Raw genomic sequence first — 14,111 nt, forward strand, 5'->3', positions numbered from 1 at the left:
TAAAGCCCAATGCAATCTTTCCCCAGACCCCACAATACCACATGGCACAAGACACCCTCATGAAAGTTGCTCAACTTATTGACGAATTTGTAAAGCAGGGAGTACTGAAAGAAGTGTTGAGCAGTCCATGTAATTCACCAATAATGGGACTAATAAAGCCAAGCGGAAAGGTCCGACTTGTGCAGGACTTGAGGAAAATAAATGACATCATAGTCAAATGCTGCCCTGTCGTACCAAATCCAGTTGTGATAATGTTTCAAGTCCCTTGCGATGCTGAATGGTTCTCAGTCATTGATTTGTCACAAGCATTCTTCTCGGTGCCTCTCCATGAGGACAGTCAATTTCTCTTTTGTTTCAAATTCTTAGACAGAGTGTACAGTTGGTGCCGAATTCCTCAAGGGTTTTCTGAGTCACCGTCAATCTTCAATCAGATTCTAAAGAAAGATTTGGAGGCATTGGAATTGCCATTCGAGTCAACCCTAGTACAGTACATTGATGACTTACTGGTTGCATCAAAGACAGAAAGTGGCTGCACAGCCGATACCATTGCTCTGTTGAACCATTTGGGAAGGAATGGACATAAGGTGTCTCCTTCCAAATTGCAGTTCTGTCAGAAGAAGGTGAAATACTTGGGTCACCAGATAGAGAAAGGGTCAAGGAGAATAATGAAGGAAAGAATAACAAGCGTACTTCAAATGAGTCCACCAAAGACAAGGAGGGAGGTGAGGAAGTTTTTGGGAATGGTGGGCTACTGTCGCCAGTGGATTCCCAACTTCTCGACTCTAGCAAAGCCTTTACTGAAGCTGACCCAGAAGGATGCCTTGGATCAAATTGAGCTGAAAGGAGATGAGATGGATGCTTTTGTTGAATTGAAAGAATGCATGTGCAGGGCTCCAGCTTTAGGTATGCCTGATTACACAAAGCCTTTCACATTGTTTTGTCATGAACGTGATGCATGTTCTTTGTCTGTCTTGACTCAAGCCCATGGTGGCGTAAACCGACCGGTAGCGTATTTTTCAGCTACTCTGGATCCGGTCGCAGCAGCACTCCCAGGGTGTTTGCGCGCTGTAGCAGCAGTTGGTATCAGCCTCACTCAGAGTGAAGGAATAGTGATGGGACACCCAGTAACAGTCATGGTCCCTCACTCAGTTGAGATACTTTTGACCCGCTCCCGAACGCAGCACATGACTGGAGCAAGACTCAAAAGGTATGAAACGATAATTCTGGGCTCACCGAATGTGCAGCTGAAAAGGTGCACTACGTTGAATCCAGCAACATTGCTCCCTGGAGAAAATGCTGAAATTGAGAACGCTGAAGACGTCGAGCATGACTGCCTTCAGGTGACTGAATTTTGCACAAAACCTCGACCGGACATTAAGGATACTAAGCTTGATGAAAATGACCAGATTCTTTTTGTGGATGGTTCATGTCTAAGAGATGGGATGGGAATTTTGAAAGCGGGATATGCTGTATGTACTGTAACAGGGGTCTTGGAAGCGGGATGGCTTCAAGGAGTCTATTCTGCACAAGTAGCAGAACTTGTAGCCCTTACCAGAGCATGTCAACTGTCTGCATTGATGAAAGTCACCATTTACACTGATAGTCAATACGGGTTTGGGATTGTGCATGACTTTGGACAACTATGGTCACAGAGAGGTTTCCTGACTTCTTCAGGATCCCCAGTGAAGAACGGGGAGAGGATAAGGGAATTGTTACACGCCATTCAAGCGCCAGCCGAAGTTGCAGTGGTAAAGTGTAGTGCTCATACGAAAGGACAGGACTATGTTTCTCTGGGAAATGCATATGCGGATCAAGTCGCAAGATTTTGTGCCTTGAACTGTATATTACTCAGAGATGAATGGAATTCAATAAGTGAGCCAGAACTCGAACCAGCTGAAGCATTTGCCTTGAAGGTCGTAGATACAATAGATGAACTAAAAGCACTACAGAATAATGTCAGGGAGGATGAAAGAGATTCCTGGATTAAATCACAATGTATAAAGAGACCAGACGAGTTATGGGTTTCACATGAGGGAAAATTTGTTTTGCCAAATAGTCTCTTATCACAGCTTGCGCGGTTCTATCATGGGCAGGCTCACCTAGGGAGAGATGCCATGATAAGATTATTCAAAACTGATTGGTTTAACCCCAGATTTCGTCAAGCTGCAGAAGCAGTTTGCCATCGATGTGTCACTTGCCAGCAGATGAACCCAGGAAAGGGAACAGTTGTGAACGCGAGCCACATTGGTAGGGCAAGCGGGCCTTTTAGTCGAATGCAGATGGATTTCATTGAGATGCCTGTGCATGGAGGTCTGAAATATGTGTTGGTGATTGTGTGCATTTTTAGTCACTGGATTGAGGCATACCCCACACGTAGAAATGACAGCCTTACAGTTGCGAAGCTATTTTTGAGGGAGTTGATACCACGTTTCGGATTCCCGATCTCTTTAGAATCAGATAGGGGAAGTCACTTCAATAACGAGGTGATAAAGTTACTTTGCGAAGCGCTGAACATTGAGCAAAAGCTGCACTGTAGCTATCGCCCTGAAGCCTCAGGACTGGTGGAGCAGATGAATGGTACACTGATATCGAGAATGGCGAAAATATGTGCATCGACAAATTTGAAATGGCCTGACGCATTGCCCTTAGTGCTAATGTCAATGAGAAACACCCCTGATAGAAAGACTGGATTGTCTCCGCATGAAATTCTCATGGGCAGGGCTATGAGACTTCCTGCAGTTCCCGCAAACGCGCTTTTGAATATTACAGATGATATGGTGTTAGACTACTGCAAGGGTCTGGCTGACGTGGTTCGCTCTTTCTCTCACCAGGTGGAAGCGACCACCTTGCCACCGATCCAAGGTCCAGGACACGCACTGAAAGCAGGTGACTGGGTCGTGGCAAAGAAGCACGTGAGGAAGTCGTGTCTGGAACCCCGTTGGAAAGGCCCTTTCCAAGTGATCCTGACGACAACTACCGCTGTGAAGTGTGCGGGGGTTCCCAACTGGATTCACGCCAGTCACACAAAGAAAGTGTTGTGTCCAACAGAGGAGGAAGTTGAAGCGCTGAAACTGCCAGTGTCTGACAAAACAGTGCTGAGTGCTGAGACAGAGCAAAACCGAACTGAAAGCGAACGGGCAGAAACGGGAGAGAAAGAGATATTCTCTGAGGACGAAGAGACCAACTTGCTTGGGGGAGACCAAGGAGAAAATTCAGACAGCGACGAAGCAGCTGAAGGTGACAAAGAACCTGAAGCAGCTGAAAGTGATAAAGAGCCTGACGAAAGTAACGGTGACGAAGGGCTCGAAAAAGGTGAAAAAGAAGGAGAGCCTGATCAGAGGAGGGCTTTCCCAGAAGCAGACGATACAGAAAAAGAAAAAGAGAACGTGATTGATTCCCCAGAAGGAGGGGACAAGTCAGAACTGAACGAAAAGGTTCAAGATTCCTCAGAAAAGATCGCAGGTCCATCAAATGGACATGGTGCAAAGAGAAGACTAAGCATATCACCAATAAAACAAAGGACTGAAGAAAGTTTGAACGAGGGAGGAAGGCCAAAAGTGAAAGAGAAAAGAAAAGAAGTAATTGTCGGGGCGTCATCCCCGAGTGAAGAAAAAGACTCGACAAAAGAGGAAAGTACCAGCGAAGCAGAATCGAAAAGAGAAGCAAAATTGAAAAGGAAAAGGATACCGAACAGAAGATATTCCGGTCCTGAATGGGCATATGCAGTCAATGACGATTGGACAGACGAGTTTGTATCTCTAAGCATTGAGAACGAAGAAGAAGAAGAGATACCAATAGAAAAGAAAAGTTTTATGGACTCCGTTGATTGAAAGGGTAATAAATGATATTGCTTGCTACAATCTAACGTGAAACAAACAACAAGCTGAGACATTGCTAAACCGGATGAGACATTTGCTAACCTGATAAGACTTTTGAAAACCTGATTGCCAACTATTGCCGAATTGAGACAAAAGCTGCTAACCGATTAGTGACTGGCCTTTTTGAAGAAGACGGTGTGAACATTGCGCTCGCTCAGCTTTGTAACTGAATTGCTAAATAGTTTTATTTTATAGGTGCTTCCAGCTCTCTGATTCTATATAGATCATGACGCAAAACAATAGAAAGAAATATTGTAAATATGTGTGTATAGGCTTGGTAATTACATGTGTACTAATAATAATGGCAATTGTGCTTGGAATGCATGGAAAGGGTGAGAATGAGAATATTGAGGCTTCTACTTTTGCTCCTGTTACTGTCACTGAACTAACCGCATTGAAAAGATTAGAAATAGATGAGAGACTCTTGCATGATAAGAAAGAGCTTTCGTATAACGTTTTCTATCGCTTGCTAACAGAATATGTTGAGACTATGGATGCGAAGGATTGTTACGTGTGTACACAGATACCGACATCAGTAAAGGAAGGGGTGACTTATCACCACATGCCACTTACATACGGGATTACGTGTAGTATAGTAATGTCTAGGTTTTATGGTCAAACTAACATACAGTATTTTTATTTGAATTATGATGTTACCTTTGCATATGTTCCTATAATAGCGCAGCTAAGCCAGATTGCTAAAGATTGGGATGCTAAAATAATGAGGGAATTTTTCGAGCCAATGCAACCTTTTGAAACGGCTCACGCTCATAGGGAAAATCTTACCTGCTCACTCTCTGCAGTAGAAATAAGCTTTTTAGATCGCACAGATGATAGAAGGGCACAAATGAAGGCGAAATTAGAAAACAAGCTACATAAGAGGACTTCAGTAGATAATTATGATTTTGCTGCAATAAAGACACAAGGGAAAATAGCTTTAGATGCTTGGCATGTAGGGAAATTTTGTATATATCGAGGAGAATCCTATTATGACAATATTTTTGTAGGAGCAAGTGAGTGTAAACATACGTTTATCTTTAAGGCCAAATGGACATTCATGATGGACGGACTTGACCCTGTCATTCCAGGTGTATATGACATTTGTGGGTATAATGCCTATTATCGTCTTCCAAAGGGATGGTGGGGGAGATGTTATTTGGGTATAGTGTTCCCAAAGGTTTATCAACTGGATGACCTATCGATGATTCAAAAGACATCTGGATCCCATCGTATCCAGAAAAGAGAGACCGCAGCTGCTGTGGTAGGAGATATATTTGGAGCCATGATTCCTTCGTTGGGAGTTGTGCTGAATTCCATCAAAATAAGAAAGTTGTCTACTATAGTGGATAACATGTTGACGAAGTTTTCAGGTGCTATAATCCTGATAGATGCTGAACTTGCAGCGGAAAGAGCTATGACTCTTCAAAATAGGCTTGCTTTAGACATTCTTTTAGCAAAGGATGGTGGCGTTTGCAAAATGCTTGGTGCGCGCCACTGTTGTACTTATATTCCAGACAATAGTGTGAAAATTACAACTATGCTTGCTAATCTAACAAAAGAAAGTGCAGATTTGAAGGAATTGAAAGAACCAGGAGTGTGGGAGAAGGTTGGAAAAGGACTTGCTTCAGTGGGACATTGGATTGGGGGAATTTGGAATGGAATACTGCTGAAAATAATAGAGGGAATATTAATAGTGATAATTTGCATATTTGGAATTTGGGGAATAAAAAGGGGAATAATAATGATTATGGAAAGAATTAAGAGAAGAAAAGAAGAGAAAATTATGAAAAGAATGGCAGAAGAATACAAAGCGCAAACTAGGGGAATTAAAAGGAAAAGAGAACTGACAGAATTTTAATGGAATAAAATTTGTGGGCATGGTTTGGTGTGATGACAAGTAGTCATCAGAGGAGGGATTGATGAAGCAGAAAATGAAGGTTTTACATTTATTAGAGCGTAAACGTAGTGTGAAATAATCATGTGTGACTTTAACCGAACTAATAAAGATTGTACAGGGACAAAATGTGCCCTCAGAGTAGTTTGCCAACATTTATACGCGTGCTTTATATAACGTGGTGTACTAGAATTGCACTAATCCGACATAATCACAAACGTGTGCTACGATTTGCTTGTTTGAAATGTTTTAGCTTAGCATGACTTTAGCGGAGGCTTTGGCCTAGTTGCCTGGTCTCACGGTTTAGATGCTCGTATTTTTCCACTGTGCTAATAAACTTGTATTTTTGCTTGAAGCTGTACTTTTCCACTGAGATCGTTCACATGCTTATCTTAAGGTTTCGTGCCAGCCTGGCATATTTCTCTTTATTCCAAGGTCGATTTGCAGGTGCGGACAATGGAAGCTCTGAAAGTGAGTTAATTGGCATAAAATGTTGCAACTTGCGTACCCATCTCCAAGGATAATGTATGCTTAAGTAAAAGCTTGAGAACTGTCGTTTTTGATTGGACAATTTGAAGCTAACCTATGAACCCTCCAATGGAAGACCCTACTGGATTTGAACTGTTGTCTATAAAAACCAGGTGCACGAGAAGAAAGTAGCCATTACCAGCTCGATGCCCGCCATTTTGTAGACTTCGTAGCTATTATGGCCCACTTTGCTGCGACGCCATTTTGAGAGACTTTGATGCTTTCTCTAATCGAGAGAAAGAGACTTTAAATGATTCTTGCCCTAGAGACTTTAACTTTGATTTGTCCCTTTGCATGAAGTAGTAGTTTTACCTTGCCCCCGTGAGGCAGATGCCCCGTCCACCCCTGCCCCTTTGCCCCGTCCTATGCTGATCGAAACGGTACCCATGCTGACCGAGAAACGGTACCTGTGAGACGAAGACTTCCTTGGTTGCTGATCGTAATTGGTAAATATGAAAGGAAATTGTAAAATTGCATTGTGTTTCTTTTAGGTAACCAACTGCTGATTTTGATAAGATCCCTAGTTAGGAGTTTTTTCTAAATTAATGTTGCTAAATTGTTTTTGCATGAAGTCCCACATGCTGATGCTAATTTGAGGTTAGATGAGGATTCCCTTTGTTGCACGATGCAATTTGAGACCTTGTTATGCTGACTAAATGTATGCAATTAGTTCATTACAGATTATCGTATTAGTGATTTGCATTGCTATTATCGAATGTCTTGTTATTCAAATGCTACATAGATTGCACCTGTTTCGCCGTTATGGACAGCTATTAATGTTCATATATGTTTATCATTTGGTGTTGAGACACATTTATATTGTGCTAGCTTTGTTAATATAGGGAAATAAATTCACTAACTTTGAAATAAACTGGTGTGGTTATTCCTGACTGAGAGGTCAGGGTTCGCCGAAAATGTATTCTGGATTAATTGTTAAGTGTTATGTTGATCAAGGTATTGCTTATGTTCGTTATTGATCATTGATTTTAATGAAATTGATTGATTAAGAGTACGGAGAGTCCCACTTAGTCAAAAGATTCATCGGCCTAAAGAGCGTCCGAATACAGGTAAAAAAAATTGCTAGTACGGACCGCTCTATCAGAGCCAAGATTCTTGCACTTTTAAAGAAACGATGAGATCAAACACCGTCTCACACTGAGGGCAAGTAGTGTGTTCACTTTATCTATTACAGTGCACTCAAGTTGACCCACAGCTGCTGTCTCAGCAAGGGTTACAGTGTACAGCCCCTGGGACAGGGCAGGATGAGGACACTCAATATTGAACTGAAGTTGAGGGCCTCTCCCAAGGTCGAGTCGACGCAGCTCCCATCAATATTAGATTCAGATGCACAGCATTTGGGTATTGTTTAGGGAGGCTTCTATTTTGGTTTTGGCATTCAGTTTCCACGTGTCTTCGTTCAGGGATTTCTTTGATCCATTCCCAGCATGTTTCAAGCATGTCAAAGAAGAAAGATTTTGCCTGGAAAATGACTTTCAGTTTTGCCAGATACTGTAGCATATTATGGAGTTATATTGTCCTGAATTCACGTGTGACCTCCACAAATGTTCTTCTCTGTTGTGGAACCATTCTTAGGTTCTCTGGGAATATTTTGATACAATGAGATTTTTATTGGATCAATTCTTGGTCACTCACTGCCTTCAGGATTTCATCTCTATCTGTGTAGTTCAGAATTTTGACTATGACAATGCAGCATGGGCCTACAGGACGGGGTGCCCGCTGGATAAGTGTGCATGATAGTGAACATAGGGAAAGTCTCTCCTTTGCTATCAGTCCATGCAGTCCAAGACCTCAGGGCAGCGCACCTCGCATTCTCCTGGAAGCTCAAGAGGTACACTCTGTTTCTCTTTGTCCTCCCCTCGCTGTCTTCAATCCAATCGTCCACAGCCTGGAAGTCAGGCATGCACCAGTAGCCTGTAGCCTCTTCAGTGACTTCTCCAGATCAGATGTGTGCCCCTGGTCTCTGTGATCTGTTGCCCATATACCCTATATCCTGTCACAGGAGGTTGATGCATAGGCCTACTTCACCTATTTTGGTTTCTAGTGCAGCATGGGTTGATTAAATGGCTTGAAAAGTTAGGTCCATGGAAGCCAAAGGTGTCTTAGGATGAGGTGCTGCGGCATTCAACGTTTATGCAGCCCGGCTGAGGCGGGTCCTATCAAGGGCGAGTCATGCTGAACATATTTATTATTTTCACTGCTTTGGGTTGAGTCCTGCTTTTCCTTTTGCCCTGTCATGAATGGTGCAATCTGCCAGGGATTGGTATCCTCTTTCACCAGTAGTGCAAAATACTTTGGTGTTAAAGTGCAAGCTTGTGTCATCTTGGTTTGGTTTGCATGGCTCAACCTTGGCAATTAGCACTCTACTGGTGTCTCATGAAGGGGGCAGAAACATCAGTAGTTTGTGGTCTAGTTCAGGGATGGTTGTCTAAAGTATGTTCATGTGGATGCTGGGCTCGGGCTCGCATTTGTTGTTTACCAAGGTCGATAGAGTGTGTAGCGGTGCCCGAAAGGCCATGCATCATGGGCCCATGTCTCTCCAGTGTTTCTGCTTCTGCAGGGAGGGTTATATACATTTTCATGAATGATTGTTGGATCTTGGCATGTGTCTTTTTGCAGCTGATTGCCACCTCACCAACACAAGAGGAAGAAGCATAAGCAGTTGGTTCAGCTGAGCATGGTTAGAACCACATAGAATTGCTTGCTGCGTTGCCCTTCTGTGCGCTGCTTTCTCTGGTGTGTCCCTCTTTGCCTCACAGCCCTGTGGAGTCCTAGACCCCGTAGCCTACGCTGCCTAATATGGAGCAACAGGATGGGTAGGAATTGTTGGCAGAGCGCCGGGAGCCCCCGGGATAGTCCTCTGATGTTGGTCCCAGGCCTGCCCACCAACATTTCACCAAGTCATAGAAAAACCTCCTTTAACACCAGATTCGCCGCCTGTGTTGGCTTCTGGTGCAGACTCATTTGCTATCTGGCACCCACTCAAATCTTTTCCAGGGTCGGAGAGTTCTTCAGATACTGCTGTACCAGACCCAGGCTAAAGTCATGCCTGCTCTCCTCTCCATACTCCTTGGTGCGATTCCCCGCCTCTCTGAATCAGACAATCTGCTTCCATTGCGAGGGAGGTGGTTGACATTTTCACTCCCCACCTGGGGCCACTCCAGGGGTGTGCTTCTGCTCAGCGAGAACTGCCCTCAATCTTAACACAGGCTACCCCTGCCCTCCCTCCCGCCCACAGGCAGGCTTGACTGATTTCCAAAGGATGTCTGCATTTTAATCAGTCTTGGAGCATTCCACATGCTGCTTTTGTCACCTGGGAGGAAGATCAGCATTTTCTTACTAGGGAGATTAGGAATAGACAGGATGTTTGAGGATTAATAGTTTCAGACCAGAGGTTACCCAATGAGTATTCACTTTCGTGGCTCTCTTGGCCACATCCTGTCCGGCAATCACTATAAAACATCCACTTAAAAAGCGTGGAAACAGCCAATAAACTCGTTGAATATGCTCCTGCATTACTTTTCCCTTTGGTCATTCAAGCCTTTTTTGACTTCTTCTGTTCCTCTTATCTGTGAGTATGTTTGTATGTATATTTTATTTCTATTGCACAATCCTACCCAAAAGGCAGCAGAGCACAGTAAATGGTCAAAGGCAAGCATAAAGTCAATGTGTAAAAGTAGAGGAAGCTGTATTGTGAATGGTAAATGCATTGTGATATAGTGTTCTTTAAAAAGGTGAGACTTTGATTCTTTCCTAAATTGGAGCAGTGTTGGGACAGTCCTGATAGATACAGAGATGTTCCAAGTGGTTGCTGCATAGATGGAAAAGGCCTGCTGCATTGTTTGTTTTTCTTTTTTAAACTTCTTAATCTTCAATCTGATGGTGTCCTGGCTGCATGTGTGCCAAGATCCACCAGAGATAGTGAGCTTGTCTTCAAGATAAGGGGTGTGCTGGTTGAGATACCTTTGTAAATGATGCAGCTGATTTTGAAGATGGTGAAGGCTGGCAAAGGGTGCAAAAGAGTTCAGGACGGGGTGATGTTATCATATTTCTTCAGACCCTGAATGAGACGTGCTGCAGAATGTAGGATGTTCCTAAAGGTGCCAGTGTGGAGTCTGGGAGGCCATGTAGTAGGGCATTACCAATAGGCAGAAGCAGAGTATGAGGGGTTGAATAGCAGTTCCGAAGTTGATTCTTTAGAAGAGAGAGCCGGCACAAGTTGCCTTTGTTTTTTTTTAACTATATTTCTTGAGGGTGAGTGCACACTTTTTAATTTTTACAAAGCTGAGTGTCTGTATTTTCCAACCTGCCCTTCTTTTCCTCCACATCTCATATTACTCAACCTCTCAGCCTAAAAGGTGTTATAAAAACCTTTCCTCAAATTTGCCATCTATACATTTTATTTAGTTTATTTATGTAGCGCTGACCAGGGCAGAATAATCACAGTGCTTTACAATAAAAATGACATTGTGTTATTAAAGAGGAACTTTAAACCACTTTGTCAAAACTCTGCCAACTGGACAAAAATTAAAGCAGTATAAACATTTCTTCCATGAAAATGACTAAAAGGAGGAACTTTGTCCTGTAGATAGAGGAAAGAGGAAAAGTGTAAGCAGCCATGAGAGCATGGCTTGGCTAGCCAAAATGGCAGTCACCTGTCTGTAGAGCTCTGTATCCTCGGCCATTACAGTCCTGTAGGATCATCCCCGGGGCCTGCGATAGCCCACCTTTTCGCAGCCAACATCGTAAATATAGAGGGAGGCTACACTCAGTAAGGCGGACAATCGTTTTTGGCCCAGCAGGGAAGCGCCGGCCGCGGGAGTAGAGCAGTGGCAGCCCTCCTAATCACTTTGGCCTTTAGCCGGCTTACAGCCTGCCTGGCCTTCAACCTGCACAGCACTGTGGAGCGCACGACGGGGCCCGCTGCCCTATGCCGTGAGAGAGGAGCGGGCCCAGCTGCAGTCAGAGAGGCAGAAGCTGTGTCCTCCCTGGCTTTTGGGGGCTACCCTGGACATCTGCAGCCACAGGCCTTCTGGTGAGGGGGACTGTTGGGGCTCCCTCTGCATGGCAGCCGGCGAGGTGAGCCCCGGTGCACCTACCCCCAGGACTTGTGGGCACTTCTCTGCAAGCACTTCTCTGCCCTAGAGGGGATCGGGACCCACAGATCCATCGAGCAAGGGAAGAGCCAGCTGCGGGAGTGTAGCAGCAGCAGCAGCTCACTTGTGCCTAAGGACTTCTACTGGCCCCTTTTCTGTCTAGTTCCTTGGACCACGTGGCCTTGCAAGGGGCCCGATCTGCCATCTGTGAAGTCGGTCCCTGACAGGGCTCTCCTGGTAGTGGAACCCAGCTGATCCAGGACCGCTGGCGGCAGAAATCAACAAGACACTGTCGGGGCCCCGACAGAGCAGCATGGTGGTTGAGTCGCCCCCGGCAGTCAAACACTCCATCCACCTCCCCAGCGAGTAACTGCCTAAACAGGGGGTGAGGGGACGGGCCTGACAGGGCCAACCAAAGGGCGTGCTGACAACCTGTCTCGGTGGAGGGGGGGGGGCATTCTCACATAGACTAAACAGGCCACCGTAGACTACTTCACCCTCTGCGTTTGCAGCTGGTCCTCGCTCCCCACACTTAGAGGGAAACTGAGCATGAGAGAGGGGCCCCTAACACAACATAAGGAGACACCTCTGCTGGCTTTGCCGGCACCCTGTGACTGGACTCACTTGCTTTCCTCTCTGACTCCCCACACTCTGCTTCCAGCATTGACTAAAGGGGGCCACTGTGCATGACACTTGCCTCACAGATCATTTGTGGCTACATTTCTGTTTTCTCTGAACCATTCTGAGGGAGCTACCTCTTCAGTTCCCTTTGACAGACACAATAGGCAGAAACAGGATGACAGCACACACCGGGACAGTCCTCCTGTTAAACCTAAGGTTTACAGAGTGGCTAACAAGGTTATGGCCAACATAAAGGAAGAGGTATCCAAAATGTTAGCTCTTGGGGTAATTGAGTTCTCCAGTAGCCCTTGGGCCAGCCCTGTGGTCTTGGTCCCAAAAGCTGCTGCTCCTGGTGCCACTCCAGAACTCAGGTTCTGTGTGGATCACCGGGAACTCAATGCGATCACTAAGGCTGATGCGTACCCATCCCCCTGAGCTGATGAGCTCATTGATCAGTTGACTTAAAGTCTGGATATTGGCAGAGTGCCCTGACTGAGGAGGCCAAGGAGAGGTCTGCATTCTCCACCCCAGATGGGAACTACCCATTTAGGCGGATGCCGTTTGGGATGAAGAATGCCCGTGCCACCTTTCAGAGGTTAGTCAACCAGGTGTTGGCTTGACTGGATGATTTCAGTGTGGCCTACCTGGATGACATTGCTGTGTTCAGCTCCACTTGGGCAAAGTGTTAGAGGCCCTGCAGAAGGTAGGCCTCACTTTTAAGGCTAGTAAGTGCCAAATAGGGCAGGGTTCTGTGGTGTACTTGGGACAACAGGTGGAGAGCGGCCAGGTGGCACCCCTGCAGCCAAAGATTGACACCATTCTGGCTTGGGAGCCTTCCAAGACCCAGACTGAGGTGAGTGCCTTTTTAGGTCTCACAAGATACTATAGGAGGTTTTTCCAGGGGTATGGCACTATTGTTGCTCCCTTGACTGAGTTGACCTCCAAGAAGCAGTCCAGAAAGGGGATCTGGACTGAGTCTTGCCAGACAGCTTTTGATACTCTGAAGGCAGCCATGTGCAAAGCACCCGTGCTGAAGGCACCTGACAAGGAATTCGTTGTGCAGACTGATGCTTCAGAGCATGGTGTAGGAACAGTGTTAACACAGCTAAATGAAAAGGGCCGAGTCTAGTCTGTAGCCTTCATTAGCAGGAGGTTACTTTCCCAGGAATGCAGGTGGAGTGCAATAGAGCATGAAGGTTTTGCTGTTGTCTGGGCGCTAAAGAAGCTAAGACCCTACTTGTTTGGGACTCACTTCCGGGTTTTAGACCGACCACAGCCCCCAAAGATGGTTAATCAGATGAGGGATGAGAATCCAAAACTGTTGAGGTGGTCCATTTCCCTACATGGGATGGACTTTATGGTGGAACACCACCCTGGAATAGAACACGCCAGTGCTGATGGCCTGTCCAGATTCTTCCGCCTAAGTGAAGAGAACTCCCATGAGGTAGGGTAGTTCTCCCCACTTTCAGCTGGGGGGGGGCACATGTTAGCCTTGGCGCCCTTTTCGTGGCCTCCCCTGTCTTTTTTGTTTTGACTGTGTGCTGGACTCTGTTTCTGCTGTTTTTATTACTCTGGGCACTTTACCATGCTGACCTGTGCTAAAGTGCAAGTGCTCCTGTGTAGAGTGTATGTTTAGTTGGCTTTTTCATGATTAGCATATTTGATTTACTAGTACGTCCCTAGTAAAGTGCACTACAGGTGCCCAGGGCCTGTAAATCAAACTCTAGTAGTGGGCCTGCAGCACTGGTTGTGCCACCCACATGCCTAGCCCTGTAAACATGACTCAGAGCTGCCAAGGCAGTGTCTGTATGTGCAGTATTAAACTGCCAATTTGACTTGGCAAGTATATCCACTTGCCAGGCCTAAATCTTCCCTAGGTAGGCCCTAGGTAGCTTCATGGGCAGGGTGCAGTGTATGTTAAAAGGGAAGGGCATGTACTGATGTGTTTTACATGTCCTAACAGTGAAATACTGCCAACTTCAGTTTTCACTATTGCACGGCCTATCTCTCTCATAGGTTAACATGGGGGCTGCTTTTAAATATTCTTAAGGTGCAGATTCCCTTTGAAAGCAGATA

This window comes from Pleurodeles waltl, chromosome 5 (assembly GCF_031143425.1).
Source record: "Pleurodeles waltl isolate 20211129_DDA chromosome 5, aPleWal1.hap1.20221129, whole genome shotgun sequence".
Taxonomy (NCBI): Eukaryota; Metazoa; Chordata; class Amphibia; order Caudata; family Salamandridae; genus Pleurodeles; species Pleurodeles waltl.